Source organism: Camelus dromedarius, chromosome 31 (genome assembly GCF_036321535.1).
Source record: "Camelus dromedarius isolate mCamDro1 chromosome 31, mCamDro1.pat, whole genome shotgun sequence".
Lineage (NCBI taxonomy): Eukaryota > Metazoa > Chordata > Mammalia > Artiodactyla > Camelidae > Camelus > Camelus dromedarius.
The window spans coordinates 13194666-13210958 of record NC_087466.1 but is presented as its reverse complement, the minus strand read 5'-3'; the positions used below and the strand labels follow the sequence as shown (position 1 = coordinate 13210958).

At 47.3% G+C, this 16293-nt stretch overlaps 1 long non-coding RNA gene across 1 annotated transcript in view; it reads left to right on the top strand.

Annotated features, from left to right (window-relative positions):
• The first annotated feature begins 1683 nt into the window (after positions 1–1683).
• Positions 1684–16293, top strand: part of LOC135319774 (uncharacterized) — a 250971-nt gene continuing 236361 nt past the window's right edge. The window contains exon 1 of the long non-coding RNA XR_010378644.1: positions 1684–1799. This is a non-coding gene — a long non-coding RNA (uncharacterized LOC135319774). The remainder of the gene's footprint in view (positions 1800–16293) is intronic.

The following is a 16293-nucleotide window of genomic DNA, read 5'->3' as shown; positions in this document are numbered from 1 at the left end:
GGTAAAATATATGTACACAAAATATGTCATTTTAACCGTTTACAAGTGTACAATTGATTTAAAGTGCGCTGATTACATTCATAATGGTGTGCAACCATCCCCAGAGTCTACCTCCCAATCTTTTCCATCACTCCTAAGGGAAACCCTATATCCAGGAAGCAGCAACTCCCTCTGCCCCCTGCCCTCGCCCCTGGTAATCTCCACTGTGCTTTCCGCCTCTGTGAACTTGCTGAGTCCAGATAATACATACGAGTGGAGTCATACAATATCTGTTCATTGTGTCTGGCTTCTTTCACTTCACATAATGTATTCAAGCTTCCTCCACGTTGCAGCGTGTGTCGGTACTTTATTCCTTTTCCTGGCTGGATAATGTCCCATTGCAAGGACATACCACATCTTGTCTACCCATTCATCTGTTGATGGCCATTTGGGTTGCTTCCCCTTTGTGGCTACTGTGAATATCCGTGTCTCTCATAGGCATTTGCAGATTGCCCACAACCCTTAGCACAATGTCCTAACTCCTCAGCAGGACACTCACCGTGAGGCCCCTTCTGCTCCCCTGGCCGCGACGTGTGGCCGCCCATGGCCTGGCCACGCAGAACTGCTTCCCATCCCTGGAACGAGTCTGATTATGCCTCCGCTCCTGTGTCTTTGCCCTGGTGCGCCCTTGGCTTGGAGTGCTTTCTTCCGTCCCTTTGTCCTCTGGCTACCTCTTAGGTGTCCCTCAAGACTGGGATGAAGTGTTGCCTTTGCTGGGAAGGGTTCTCTAGCTGGCATGCCTCGCTGGCTTAGGTGGAGTAGCCAGGCAGAGGTGAGGGGTGGACCCGGGAACCCAGGCCCTGGTGAACAGGGTGGGTGGTGGAGGGTACGGTGCAGTGAGGCACGGTGGCCTCGTGAATGGTGTTGGGATGGCAGGGACAGTTTCACTAGGTGGCTTTCTGGCTTTAATGGGACAGATGGGCTAAACACAGCCCAGGTCTGCCGGTTCCTATTGTGTTCCGGAAGCTCTCTCTGCTTTTCTCTGTCACAGCTCTCGTCACTGTGTCACAGTCTGCTAATCCGACTGTCTCCTCTAGTAGACAGAGCCTACCCCCCATACTGAAAACAGTACACTTCCTAAGGAAATGAGGCCTACTCTTATTTATTGAGCCTGTCAGACTGAGTCTTTCTTAAAAAATAGCTTTATGGAGGTATAATTTACCCATGTAAAGTGTCCAGATCATTGGTTTCTAGTTTATTCACAAAGTTGTGCAACTCCCCCCAAAGAATCACACACCAGTTGGCAGTCACTTCGCATGCCCCTACCCCTGCCCTGCCCTAGGCAGCCACTTCTCTCCTTTCTCAGACTGAGTCATAAATACTCCGAGCAGTGGACACCCTTCCTCCCCTTGGCATGCCAGGTTTGAACATCTGCATTAGTGAGAAGATTTTTCCAGGCAGAGGATGAGACAGAGGAAGGAAGGAAGGGGCAGACGCTCTGGGGCAGAGAGGCAGCCGACATGCACGAAACTGGGCCCGTCTGGCTTAGGAAATTCTTAGAAGAAAAGAAGGATGAAAATGCAGAGAGAGCCAGAACGTATTCCTTTGGGAAACTTGGCAGGGTTCTTTTGTTTCAAAAGATGTCCTGGAAATTAGACGGCTAGGAATATTGTTGGGATGACTGTTCCCGTTTGATTACAGGGGCTGCTGACCAGCTGCAGCAAAAGTTCTGCTGCGTCATCGGTCCCCTGACGTTTTAAAAGAAAGCGATGAGCATTATCCAAGGTCCTCTTTCCATCCCCTGTTGCTGTGCGTATGAGGTAAGTGATCTGCCCGTTGGAATTTAGTTTAATAGGCTCCTGAACTTGTAAACATGTCCGCTGAGTATAAATATTGTATCGAAGTGCAGATTTCCATCTTTTCCCACTAAGTTCAATTAGAAAGAAAGAAAGAAAAAAACCCCAGCAGGTTGAGTTAGAGGACTTCTCTCCCCTCTGCTGGATAGAGCAGGGCACTCAGGCTTTCTGTGGGGGGCGAATAATGGCCCCCCCAGCATGTTCACAGCCCAATCCCCGGAACCAGTCAACATGCTACCTTAGATGGCAGAAGGGACTTTGCGGATGTGGTTAAGAATCTGGAGATGGGAGGATTAGGGTGGATTATTGAAGTGGGCGCCATGTCATCACAAGGGTTCTTATGGGTCAGAGTCACAGAAGGTGTGAACACGGAAGTGGAGGTGGGAGTGACATGGGGCCAGGAGCCAAGGAACAAGAGTGGCCCGTAGAAGCCAGAAAAGGTAAGAAAACGGATTCTCCCCTGGAGCCTCCAACAGGAAGGCCGCCCTGCCCACCCTCTTCAGACATGTGACCTCTAGAATGGCGAGAGACAATACGTCTGTGTTGCTTTAAGCCACTCAGTGTGCAGTCATCTGCTGCAGCAGCCCTAGGAAGCTCATCCAGGTTCCTCCCTTCAGTCTGAGTTTTACTCTAAGACCAGGGCTTTTCCCTATTGTGATGGCAGCTCAGAGTTACTAGTGCACATGACGTGCCGGGAACGGTGCCAGGCCTGGGACAGACACTCTCATTGCATCCTCCCAGCGACGCTACTGGACAGGCACCATCTCTACCCTTATTCTGTGTATGTGCGACCGTGTACACGTTTATATGGTACATACGTGTGCATACGTGTGGGTCCAGAACCAACAGGTCGGCAGGGTCATGTTCCCTCCAGAGGTTCTACCGGGAATCCATTCCTTGCCTCCTCCAGTGTCTCGTGGCCACCGGCACTCCTTGGCTTGTGTCCACATCACTTCTGTCTCTGCCTCCGTCTTCATGTCTCTTTCTCTCCTCTGCGTGTCAGCGTCAAATCTCCCTCTGCCTCTCTCTTCTACATGCACGTGACTGTATTTAGGGTCTGCCCGGACAATCCAGGCTGACCTTCCCATCTCCAGATCCTCGGCTTAATCACATCATTTGCCGTATGAGTTACTGTTCACAGGTTCTGGGAATTAGGAAGTAAATATATATCCTCGGAGGGCTCAATGGATTTGCCTGTTCTGGGCATTTCTTATCAACGGATGGATACAGTATTTGGCCTTTTGTGTCCGACTTATTTGACTTTGCATAATGTTTTCAAGGTTCTTCCCCTCGGAGGGCCCTTTTTCAGCGTACCACAAGGGGATAGGCACTTTATACATTTCCACCTCTCATATCAAGCCTCAAAGGCAGCTATGACATTTGAAGTTATACAGATGAGGAGCTTGAGGCTCAGGGAGGTTTACTCTCTTGGCTGTACTTCTTATGCACCTGCTAAGGATGTTCATGGGAGAAGTACTGGACCAGGCTGGACCAGCCCATGTGACTGCAGGGAGTTCACTTAGTTTCTCAGATACTTCAGTGTCTGAGTTTTTAATCTGTAAAATGAGAATCACAAAATCCTCTTACTGATCTAAGTCAGATGAAATTAGGGAATTTTTTTGGTGAAAATTCTTTGAAAAATATTGTTATATAGATGGAAGGGGTTATTGTTGGTCTCGAGTGGGTTCAAAAGAAAGTCTGCATATGAAAGAAGAGATGACTTAACTGAGTACCATGAATTAAATGCTAAAATATTCATAGTAATCAACACCTTGGCTTGGAGTGCTGAGTCTTCACTTCAGATGCTGAATAAGGTTCCAATGTAGATACTTTAAAAAATCTTCGTGTTGGAGGAATGATACCTGGAGGCCACTTCCAGGGAAGGACAAGAAGAAACGCTGAATTGTTTCCAGTTGAGGTGGGAAGGGAAGGGAAGTTTTACGCCTTACGGTGATGAGCATTCTCTTCATGCTTCTGGGCATTCGTAATCAGTGTGTTAGAATTTGTTGCAATCACACCACGTTAACTTTCCATGGTTTCTGTCATCTGGGTAATAGAGCATGGATGATGGGAGAAGAATGTGAGTGGGAGGTTGCCTAGGTGAGCAGTAACATGACCCCAAGGAGAGAAAGTAGGGCACAGTGAAGAACGTTTAGGAAGAACCTAGACGTCTTTATCAAAACTGATTTTTGACTGGACAGGCCTCTACTCTGCATTCATGCCCTGTTTATAAATCTAGACTGGATGTGCAAAATGTGTCCACTCAGAATAGAGCCCAGCCAGTGCCGTGGCAGACATCACTAACCAGTCATGGCAAACCAGCGCTCCAGGCAGCCCCTCCCAGTCCGGGAACCCTATCTCTCACCTCTGTACTGGGTGATAAGCCTAGAGCATTAATTTTAATGCATTAATTAACTTACCTAATTCAGAAGACTCTTTGACCCTGTTGTTCATACCGAGGCTTAAGCTGCTCATTGACTATTTTAGTAAAACCTAGTTTCTTTGCAACCCAGTAGTACAAGAGGTCCTAGATTTCTTGCTGACTGTCAGCTGGCAGCCACTGGCAGCTCTGAAAGGCTGCCCACATTCCTTGCCACGTGGCCGTCTCCATCTTTAAGCCAGCAGTGGCATATAAAATACTCATTCTTTGAGTCTCTGACATTTAGATTCAGCTTTATAGGGCTCATGTGAGTAGGTGAGTCCCACCTGGATAATCTTACTTCTGCAGAATCCCTTCTTAGCAGTACCTAGGTTAGTGTTTGAAGAACTGGGAAAGGTGTATGAACAGCAAGAGCTGGGCGTCTCGAGGGACCATCTCAGAATTCTTCTTCCCACAAGGCTTTTGACACAGACACTAAAATGGGTCTTTTGTTGACCAGGTGTCAAAATGTTTTAATGCACCAGCCGTGCAGCAAGTTCCAGCTTTACAGCTGACGTTGGCCAACAGCCGTTTTCAAGTATGATATGACGATACTCTGCAAATTCGTTGATACTGTCTCTACTGACTCTTGTTGATTATTGAATTGATGGCTCCTGTTGGCTTCAGGGGCTCTTGGCATGGGGACTAGGACCTAGCTGAACCTTGACAAAGTGATAAATAGCACGTTTATGTCTTCGCTTGATTCTGTGGCTCTTTTGAAAGGAATGCCCTTCTGATGTGCCCAATAAAAGCCTCTTTGATGTGCCAAATGTGGACAGTTGAACTTTAAAGGAATTTTAAGCACAGATAATTAGTATCTGCCCTTATTGATGTAAGCCCCACTTTATTTTTGTTCCTTCTGGTGGACATTAGATTTAGGAAACGCTCCTCACTCTTGGCAGTGTCATTTCCCTCCCATGTATAAGAGTCTAGCTCTCACATTCTGAAACAGGAATAAATTGCCTCTTGTTTTAGTAAGTAAAATAAACCACAGCGAGCACATGTGAAAGTAGAAATGACTTTGAAAGAAAAAGCCAGAGGGAACAGAGGTCAAGTCAGAAGTGACTAGAAATTTATATTTCTTTCTTTTCACACTGTTGAAATGCAGTAGATTTTGACTAGTCTAAAAACAGCATTTTTCTGGCATGTGTTATTGGGACACTAGTTTCATAAGATGAATAATAGATGTTAAGTAGAAAAGGGTTCTGTGGTCAAACAGTTTTTGCCATTAGACTGTATTAAAATTTCTGAGGGAGAGATACAGTATGTTGTGATTTCCAGTCTTAGAGGTTGAATGCTCATTTTGGTTTTCCATTTAAGAAATATTCATGAGATTAGAACTTTAAGGAACACGCTTTGGGAAGGACTGTGTTGAACGAATTCTCTGACTTGGAAAGCAGGTCTATGTGTGTTGGCATCTTGGTGGCACCAACCTAGAAATGGACACGTCTTCACGTTTGGGTCCCAAGTACATGTGTCTGGGTCATAGAGGTCCACATTTGGGTCACAAAGATAGATAACATTTTTGCTGCCTCAAATAAATTTCTCAGTGTGATTATTTCCTAATCTTTTCATAGTCTATTAATACCATTTTCAGTCTGGCCTCAGACACATCAGTAACAATTTTTTGTGTGTGGAGCGGGAGTAATTAGGTTTGTTTGTTTGTTTATTTGTTTATTTATTAATAGAAGTACTGGGGATTGAATCCAGGACTTTGTGCATGCTAGGCACGCACTCTACCACAGAGCTATACCTTCCCCCTACATCAGTAACAATTTTATATCTAGTGAATAGAGAAGAGAAGGAAATTAACATTTATTGATTATCCCCAGTGGGATGGGTGCTTTGTACACTTTATCCAATTTAAGCTTCACCATAACCCTGCTGAGGTGAGTGTTACTACCTTTAGTTCATAAATGAGGACCCTGAAAGTCAGAGAGGGTAAGCAGCTTGCCTAAGGTTACACAGCATAGAAGTAGCAGAGGCATTCATATCCAGGATCCCGGATCATCTGACTCCAAAGCCCCGGCTCTTCGTAATACGCCCCCTGCTTCTCTGCCCTTGTTGCTGATCTCTTTTAATTTACGCTGTAAGTGAGCTTACAGAAAGCTGGGTATAGACCGAACATTCCAAATCGAGTTGTATTTTCCCACCGATCAGCATTGTAATTTCAGCGCTGCTTCACCTGCAGCCACCAGTGGTTTTGGACATTTGCATTCTCAGTTTCCCCTTCCCTTCCCTATTCTCTATCAAGTGATTAATGGTCTGAAAAATAAACTTTTATAATGCACTAGGGGAAGCAAATTCTGATTTTATTGATTTTCCATACTTCCATGCTACTTGAAGAGAAGTGTATCTTCTGATTTATTTGCGTTGTTATAGAGAGCTTATAGCTGGACAGACTTGGGCTCAGCTCATTTGACCTTTGGCAAAGGACTCCACTTCTGTGCCCATTTCCTCAGTCTGTAAAATGGGAATAATTCCCTCTCGGAGGCTAGTTGAGGACTGGGATTGTGAAACAGGACAGGAATTTAAAGTGCTTCCATAGGAGTGCTTAGAAAAATGTTAACTTCTCTTCTTCCTTAACATCGGGGCTTAAAGTTGGCGATAAAGATGAAAAACAGGAAAAAGAAACGTCGGGACACCATTTAAGGGCTCTGAAAATAGTTCCGAAGAAGCTCGCGCCTGTCCCCTCATTGCTGTTACGGGTTTTGCTACTAGTTCGTTTATGGCCAGTCGGTACCAATGCCGGGTATACTAGAAAATTCAAGTAAACACGGACATACATTAATATTAACCAAAGAGCAAATATTTGTGAAACTCCCTTGGCCTGCATGTTTACCTTCGTTCCGAGAAACATAGTTAGCAGAAGTAGCATCAAACAAGAAGGCTATTCCTGTCACCGGGGAAAGGTATGTCCCCTGCTTGCCACATTGGGCTACCCTGTCCTACACTGGGGAAGATTCACTGGTGTTTAGACATAACGTAGTTTTACTTAAACATACGTCATTTTAAAACGCTCTTATCTTGATATATCCACAGAGCTGTAGAGCATAGCGCCTTGCCTGTGCTGAGATTGTTTCGTTGAATTAATGAAGATTTATGGACACATGAAAAAAAAGATTTACGGAAACATGCGAAATTCCATTTCCCTCCATACTTAACTCCCAACGAGATGAACTGGTTTTGTTTTGTGTCTGGAAATAGTTCGGCTCCTGGAAAATATTTTCCCAAGGAGCACAGTGGAAGATAAAGTAGCCTGACTTTGCTCAAAATAAAAACCTACGCCAATATTTGTCACCCAGACTCACCAGCTCTGACCTTCAGCTGTTTGAGACAGACTTTCATGGCTCAGCAGAGAGAGCAGCAAGGCGTCTCACTTCTGCCTGAAATCTTAAGTTGACTCTAGACCCCGCCGCACACACACACACACACACACATATACCACATGTAGTTCTGTTCTGAATCATCAGCTGTCCAGGTCACTCACACTTCCTTCTGCAGGGTTACTAACGAGTGCTGAAGCAACCGGGAAAACGCGCCGCCTTTCCACTTTGTTAATTGATTTCATACCCATTGTGTACACACTGCGTAACCCACCACACTCTGCCCTGCAAGGCTGCTTCAGAGCGGCTTCTAATTACTGACCTGGGCCATTTCGCTTCTCGCAGACTGCGGCGGCAAGGTTTTCCAAACATGCATCTTGTTGCTCTTGAGTCCTCTGGTGTTTGTCTTCTGGATCGTATAGATTAACCCCACTCACAGCAAATTCCGCTCAGCGCCCGGGTGCAGCCAGTCTGACCACTGACCTGCACAGCCTCAGAGGGAGCGCTTTGCAGAAAGCCCACTGAGACAGTGACAATGGGGCCTCCCCATCGTCACTCAGTTTCAATGGACTGTCCTCAGTTTTCATCTTTGGAGGAGTCAGTGGGTTGGGCTGGGCGGATCAGGGAGGTTGGCGATGGGGAAGAGGCAGTCTCCCTTTTTGCCAACAGAGGATTTAAAAATTGTGTCTCAAGAAAATCGTTGCAAACCAGAGAACCACGGGAATGTTACACAGACACGCAAGGAGGATGTTACTGTTTCTGTTTGCTGCTTGGGATAAGGTGATGAGTGATTTTTTTTTTAAATGGAGGGGGCAAGGGGAGACCAGTAGAAGCTGAGACACAGAGCGTGTTCTCCAAGGCTCTCGCTGATCATGGGGGTCCCTCACGCTTGGGACGGCTTCACTTCTTTCTTAGGCCTAGTGCAGCTGTGGCCTTATGCTCTCCTCCCTTTGCACTGGATGAGCACAAAAGCTCAAATATCCTACCACAGTGCTTTTGCCTTGTCCCTGGCATTTCTCTGTTGAACACGGCTCCAGTTCTTTTTTTCTTTAAATTATTTGTCTTACTATTATATTTAGTTGTGGTAGATATGCATACGTAAAATTTACCATTCTAACCCCCTTTAAGTGTACAGTTTGGTGGCCTTAAGGACATTCACATTAGTGTGACCATCACCACCAGCCATTCACAGAACCCTTTGCATCTTGCAAAACTGAAACTCCATACCCATTAAATACTAACTCCCCTTTCCCGACGCCCTCCAGCCCCTGGTAACCACCATTCCACTTTCTCTCTCTGTGAGTTTGACGACTCTAGGTACCTCCTATAAATGGAATCATAAAGTATTTGTCCTTTTGTGACTGGCTTATTTCACTTAACATAATGTCCTCAAGGTTCAACCACGTTATAGCATGTGTCAGGATTTCCTTCCTTTTTAGTGGCTGGATAATATTCCGTCGTAGGGATAGACCACATTTTATCTATCCATTCATCTGGTGATGGACACTTGGGTTACTTCCACCTTTTGGTAATTGTGAAGAGTGCTGCTGTGAACACGGGTTAGCCCAGTTCCTTTATTAAAATCTAGCCCTCAGCTATTTCCTTGACCTCCCGTGGTGAGCTAGTCCTCAGGAGAATGATGGGGTGAACACAACCCAGGTATGCAAAGCCAGAGACTTAGAAGATGTGCGTTATGTCCTATTGTCCAACTTGGGACACACAAGCAAGAGCATCTTGTAAGAAGAGGCTTACGTAGTGGTGACCATACATCTCCATTTGCCCAGGATAGTCCCAGTTTACATCTCTTGTCCCAGTGTAATTATTCCTGGTACACCATTTCACTCTCAAAAGGATGCTGGTTTGGACAAGAAGTTATATTGTCGCCTTGTTTATGGAGAAAGTTGTAAACTGGTGTCATCTGAGGAGGTAAAACTGAAGGAGTGAGGTGGTACCTCCTGGGGAGACTTTGGAGGGTGATTTGGGATCCCCAAAACCACAGCCAAATGTGTAGCCATCGGAGTTTGAGGAGAATCAAGGGATGAGGAGTGGGATGTAGGCTGGATGCTGAATGCAGTGTCACTGGTTAGTCTCAGGTAGTGGTCCTCAACGGGGGGAGCTTTTGCCTCCTGGGGGCACATGGTGATGTCTGGAGATATGTTTGATTGTTACAACTTGGTTGGAGATGCTGCAGGCATCTAGTGGGTAGGGGCCAGTGCTGTTAAACATCCTGCAATGTGCAGCGCACCCCCCAGTACAAAGAATTACCTGGTCTTAAATGTCATAGTGCCATGGATGAGAAACTCTGGCTTAAGAGATGCAAGGAAGAAGAGAAGAGGAGGGAAAAGACATGGATGTTGACCCAGAGAAGAGGGGATGGAGGGAAAGAAAGAGCGGTGAATCCTTACACCGCAGGGAGTGCAGACACACCTGCATCCTGGGGGTCAGGAAATGAATGGGCCCTTTTCTCCTGCCTCTTCAGTGAGCCCAGTCTCCTTCCCATGGCTGAGAGTGACTTCATAAGGTGCTTCGAGAAGTCGAACATGCTTGACCTTCGTGGCCTGTGACCACCGCTAGGTCACCCACCAGCATATGTTCGAGCCTTCTGAGCCTAACACAGAGGGGCGGGAGGTGAGAGTGGGGAGACGGTGTGACTGTGGTCCCCAAATGCATCTCCTCCTGACGCTACCGACTCTCACTCCACTGACTCCCAAGAGACTCCCTGGGCTTCAGATCATCAATTGACGTTTCCAGGACATCCAGATGATGCATGGTTTTTGCAAGTTCTATTTTCTGCATTCTAAGGAGTTCCGGGTTAGTGACAGAATACAGAGGAGAGCCAGCGCCCGTCCTCTTGCGTCCTGTTTGTAATTTTGTGTATTTTCCTGTGCGTGCCCATCAGAACACCAATGACGTAATCGTCTTGGTTTCAAGTGCTCACCTGCCTGGCCTGAGCCGATTTTGCAAACGCTGTCAGCTTCTTATAAATATTCATTAACTATGAGATCAGATGAAGCTGTGGAATTCAGCAGAAGGATTGTTATTAACACAAACCACAGCCTCGTCCCCTCCTGAGGAGACCCTGGGACTTCCAATAGGAGCAGGGAAGGCACGGGATCACATGTCAAGAGTTTAGACTAAGAAATCAGACTGAGCCCAGCTGAAATCAGGACACGAGAAGATGTGCCAGATGTTAACTTCAGGGAGAAACACACGCTGGGTGACAAATGTGCTGTTCCTCTAGGCCTCGCTGCCCTCATTTCCTCTATCATAGTAGTTACCCTAAGTGCAGCAGGGACTGGTGACAAATTTTTATGCCAATAGAATATTTGCAAGCCACTTTTTTTTTTTTTTTTAATTTGGTAAGCCTACCTAGAAGGCTGGCATACATACTGATGAGCTGGAAAATCAAAATGACCACAGAATTCACCTTCCAACAGGGATGAGGTGAATACCAAGGATGACTTTCATCAGTCCACAGATCACACGTGAACAGCCTCTGCTGTTGGGGTTTATCGGTCCTCATGTAGGTCGTTGGGTTCTGGAGAGGGGAGGGGTGGGCTGCCTCCGTCACAAACCAAATAGATGGCTAGCCCGGTGCTAGTTAACCTCTCTTTAACTGATAATTAATTTTAAAACCTATTTACTCTCCTTGGAACAGCTGAGACTTTAAAGAGACCACTGTGAAAACAAACAGAGAATAAAGTCATCTCTCAGGAAATGAAGGGAGCCTCTCGGGGAATGAGAGAGAGCAGATCTGTCGGGACGAGCTGATTTATTATAGGAGTCTGAGCGTTCATAGAGGTGACAGATCCAAGTCATAGGGCAATAACTGCTGCCTTCTAAGTGTGCTGTTTCTTTACAGCCCTGTCCCCGCTCCCTGGTAGGATGACCAGCTGTCTGTGTGTGCCGGGGACTGAGGGTTTCCTGGGGCGTGGGATTTTCAGTGCTAAAAGGGGGAGAGCCCAGTGTCCTATCTGGGCGAGCCCTAAACCCTCTAGATTGATTCTTTCCACTTCCTGCCTCCTTTGGGCTCCAGGTATTTGCCTCAGTCTCCCCTCAACTCTCTTTGGCAGTGCCCTCCACCCCCCCCCCCGCACCCCGCCCATCTTTTAGCCTCAGGGCTCCGTAGAACTTCCAGAATGGCAAGGTTGCCACGTTGATGGATGTCCAGAGTGACTTATCAAATGCCTTCCCTAGGTTGCTTGTTCGACAATAGGTCTATTATTTTTCCCCCTGCGATAAAAGCACCTAGAACATCCTCACTAACAAAGAATACCAACAAACTCAGAAAGTACGGAAAAATATAAAGAGACTATAAATAATATGGAGACTATAAATAGGAAGAGCAAAACAGAGAATCTTAGCTCTCAGGGAAAACACTGTCTGTGTCTTTGTGCAGACCCCTTTGTTAATCTTTAAAATAAGGAAGTCACAGATCTTCTGGTCAACGTCCAGTTTCATTCATTCACTCTCTGTGGACTTGGCGAAAATATGACTGTGGTCTCCACTGTCTCTGCATCTTGGTTATTCTAGATACTCAGAAGAGAGCCAGACATGGAGATGCTGCTGTTCATCACATAATGTGTAACAGTATATTGTAACATCACAGCATAACAAATGATAGACAGCAACGTGATGATCATGACAAAGTGGGATTTTCTACCGTTGCTAATGAAAAAGGCACTTTAGCTTGTTCAGAATTCAGTTCAGAAAGTATTTGGGTTGCAGGGGTGTTGAGGGTCAACTAAGAGAATCTTTCCCTGAATGTGTGAATTTGACGGTGCTCAGGGTGTGACATGAGATGTCTCGGAGAGCTCTCCTTGGCCGAAGTCTAGGCCTGTTGACCAGGGCACTTACTTCCACAGGGTTTACGTTGGTAAGCTCAACTCTTTTTTCTCCCCCGGGGGATCTCTGAGTTTCACAGGAGAGTCTATGAATCAGCACACAGTAAAAGATCCGTGACTCTGAGTTTGGAACCCCAGTTCCCTTGTGAGATATGGATGTCAGACTACTCACCAGAGTCAGGCCGGGGGGCGGGTAAAACACCTGCATGCTCGTGAGTGCAAGTGCTTGTTACGTACAGCAGCCCCAGCCAGCTTCTACCCACCTGAAGGACAGAGGCCGAGGACTCGAAGGAATCTGCAGAGATGGCCCTGCTGCTGGACATTACTGGGCTTACGTACTTTTCACTCATTTGTTCACTCATTACTTTTCCTTCCTTCCTTCTTAGGAGACATATCTACTCAAGATTGTGGATTCCCAAGCTAGGCTACCTGGGTACAAACGCCACTCTCCATTTGCTAGCTCTAGCTCTCCATTTACTGTGTCCTTGGGCAAGTTACTCAACCTTTCTGTGCTCAGCTTTCTCAGCTGTCAAATAGGAAGACTGATAGTCCCTACCTCTTAGGGTTGGTGTGAGGTCCAGGATGCCATCTAGTGCATGTTCTGTAAGAGTTCTAGCACATAGGTGCTCAGTCAGTGCTAATTCTTTATAATTCCTTTGTTTGGATTGCTCTGGGGACTCTGCGTTAATGAGAAAACATGGTCTCTGCCCTCCTGGAATCTGGAATCCAGTGAAAGAGATGGTCAGTAAATAGTAACATGACCATAAACGAGTGAACAAGGGAAATACTGACAGATCAGGGTGGATCCCCTAAAGGAGTTAACAGTGTGATCAGATGGAGGATAATGAAGAAGGCGTGTGCGGTGGCTACAGCGTGATCCAGGCCAGCCTTTCCGAAGAGGTGATAGTGACCTGTGATGACACATGGGAAGGACTGAAGGAAACACTTGCCCGGCAGAGGGAATCGCTGGTACCGAGTCCAGAGCTGGGGAGGAACTTGTGTTAGAGCCAGTGTAGCTGGAGCAGAGCAGGCGAGAGGAGGAGGGTGGGACGGAATGAGGCTGGAGAGCTGAGCCCCTTCACATGGGGCCTTCCGAGGAGGCAAGGGGTGAGATTTGATTTCAGTTTTTAAAAAGCTGGTTTTGACTGCCGACTGGGGAATAGACTGGAGAGGAGTGTCTCAGCCAATTCCTAGGACAAGCAACGGAATCCACTCTGGCTTTTAAGCAGAAAAGAGATTTATTTTTTAAAGGATGTGAGGTCACTCCAGAAGTTATTGGAGAGGACCAGACTTGAAAGGAAGCTTCCAAGAGTAGCCCCCAAGTTTGTTCCTGGGTTTCAGCACCAAAAAAAAAAAAAAAAAAAAAAAGCAGCCCCCAAAATGATGCCTGCAGAGGGGCCGACGCAGAAATCCCTGTGCAGCTGAGGCTGAACACCACATGCTCGGAGCCTAGCTTTCCTTACTGCTGCTGCCCCAGCACCAGCATCTCTGCTCCACCTGGCAGCCTCTGGGCCACCGCTGCCCCTCTTCTGGCCACAGGCAGTCGAGAGTCTCTGCCACCTACACCAATGAACACGGACCTTCGAGTCTCACCGCGTGGGGAGCTGCTGATGTGTGGGTTCTGGGTCACACACCCACAGGGGCCTGGAAGTTTGCATTCTGATTTCTAAAACATTGAGGAAGTAGGACTCATGTGATGGGGATTCTTTATTACAAGAGGGCAGCCAAGAATATGTCATGTTGAAAGCGCGTAACAGTAGCCTACCTCAACAGGGAGGGGTACACGGAGCCAGCTGGGGGGCGGTTACAGTCTCACAGGCAAGAGCTGATGGAGTTCGGACCAGCAGGGTGCCCTGGAGCTAGAGGAGGGGCAGCAAGCGGACTTGGGAAGTCCTTTGGAGGTGGCAGCCGTAGGACTCGTCGATGGCTCAGATGTCGGGGGGACAGGGAGAGAAAAATCGAGGATGACCGACCGCCAAGGTGCCAGCTTCTAGTCTGTAGATATTTTGACTATGGTATTTTTCTAAGCAGAAATAAAGAGAGTGCACTCAACAACAGGACAGAGTTTTGAAGTGAAGCAATGGCTGGGAAACTGAGGATGTTACCGGGCCTGTCTACCTAGCAGCGTGTCTGTTATCCCCAAGATCCTTCTGCATCTCCTTTCCTTGTCTGTCTCAGTTATCCCCAGATTCGTTGTGATGAACGCCTGGAAGGGACTGATCACCCGGGTCATCATGTTAGCTCCTGGTCTCTTCCCTCCCCTCCATCTTTTTCTCTAAATGGGCTTCCAGGCGGTGAAATGGACTGTTTTGAGTTTCAGCTTCTCTGTGACAGAAGTGCTAACTGGCTGTGAAATGGCTGAGAGGCGGGCTGAAGAGGTGGCAGGAGAAGCCCGGTCCTTCCTGCTGGAAGCAGGACTCAGGCTGCACCCAGACTGTGCTGCATGGCGGGTCCTTTGTACTTAGCCCTTAGTGGGGATAGTGTGTGGATTCTGTGAGGGAGATGCAAAGCCATCATCTCTCGGGCTCATGGGTCTGCCTTTGGCTCACATAGAAACACAGTCCCAAGAATAACTCGCTGGGGGTGTGGCATTGGAGGTTTGAATTTGTCAAGGTCAAGAAAACAAGTTAGATGCAGAGAAAGGACCAGAAACCACCTAGACTCTAGTTAGTCTAAGTTTGTGTCTTAATGACTTCTCATCCCAGGGTGTCTGCATTCTTTAAAAAGACCAAAGGGACAGTCAGTGTTATCCCAGAGTTGATGGGCTCCAGAGTTGTTCTAGGAACACCCCTCTTACCACCCATTAATGCACACATTTGTGTTCCCTCCCCTCCCCTCCCCCACTACCTCTTGCTTTGGAGTTGGCTTCTCACTGGTCTCACGTACACCTTGGCTGGGCTCGCCCATGCTTCCCAGAATTGTCATCTCTGTATGTTTCTGAGAAGGGCGGCCACAGAGGGATGGATCCCCGTGGGAGATTGCGAGGGTGGAAGTGACACAGCTCATGCTTGGTGTTGCTTATCCACGGGTGTGACATGATGCCAGGCCTGCAACTGCCCCACCTTTTCCTGGACCCACCTTCAGCTCCTCCAGCTCCTGGGCCAGGTGTGTGCGTTCCGCTCTGTGAGAAAGGGCCCGGCTTCCTCCAGACCTCCACGCCACTGATGCCGGAAGCAACAAGATCAGTCCTGGGTTTTGAACCATTCTCATGGAGTTCCAGCACATCCTTGCTCTCCCCCACTTCACGTCTGTTGTATAACAAAGAATTTGGCCTTTATCTCCGATTCCTATAAATGAGACTCTAAATCCTTGCAATTTCCGACATAACATGAGTGTCTGTTAACTCATGAGCCTCTTGGACCACACCTGAGTTGATTCTAAGAGGTGCGACGATTCCAGATGGGGTCATCTGACCCCATCTGACCAGCGTGGGGTTGGTCAGCCAGGAAGACCAACTACGTGATAACAGCATTGGAGCTTTAAGCCAGCCTGACCTCTGGGTAGGGGACAGGAACTGGAGCCTTGAGTTCAGTCACGTGGCCAATGATTCAGTCAATCGTGCCTATGTGATGAAATCTCAACTCTTTGCACAAAAAAGCCCGGTGGAGCATCCTGGTTGGTGAACAGGTGATGTGCCAGGATTCGAGTTGCTGATGAAACACACTGATGATGCCCCGATTCCGGGCAGAGGGCCAGGAAGCTCCACGTTTGGGACCCTCTCAGACCTCGCCCTATCCATCTCTTCCTTTGGCTGGTCCTGATCTGTGTAACTTTACAACAAAACGGAAATCATAAGTATAGAGCTTTCCTGGGTTCTGTGAGCTATCCTAGGGAATTATCAAACCTAAGTGGGTCATGGGAAACCCTTC